Source organism: Dendrobium catenatum, unplaced genomic scaffold, assembly GCF_001605985.2.
Source record: "Dendrobium catenatum unplaced genomic scaffold, ASM160598v2 original_scaffold_7949, whole genome shotgun sequence".
NCBI classification, from domain to species: Eukaryota; Viridiplantae; Streptophyta; class Magnoliopsida; order Asparagales; family Orchidaceae; genus Dendrobium; species Dendrobium catenatum.
The window spans coordinates 1-282 of record NW_021326409.1 but is presented as its reverse complement, the minus strand read 5'-3'; the positions used below and the strand labels follow the sequence as shown (position 1 = coordinate 282).

Here is a 282-nt window from a genome sequence, read left to right as displayed (position 1 = left end):
TCCCAGGAGGTCACCCATCCCAGTACTACTCTCGCCGAAGAACGCTTTACTGCGGAGTTTTGATGGGATCCGGAGCTCTAGTGCTGGTATGGTCGCACCCGTATAAGTATGTTCTGAAATTATTCTTAAGTTGACGGCGTGGAGAAGTGATTTTGACGCATCTTCATTCCGACAGAGCGTAGGGTGTCAAAATTGCATTTTTTCGCTCCGCATTGCCGGCCGATGGGCCTATGGCGCATCGGTACCCCATCCGGCTCGGAAAAAGCTTTCTGGAATGGGGTC

General features: G+C 51.8%; 1 pseudogene; it reads right to left on the bottom strand.

The window, feature by feature from the left end:
- On the bottom strand, positions 1 to 100 carry LOC114578390 (annotated as a pseudogene; the record flags this gene model as incomplete).
- Between the last annotated feature and the right edge of the window lie 182 nt (positions 101 to 282).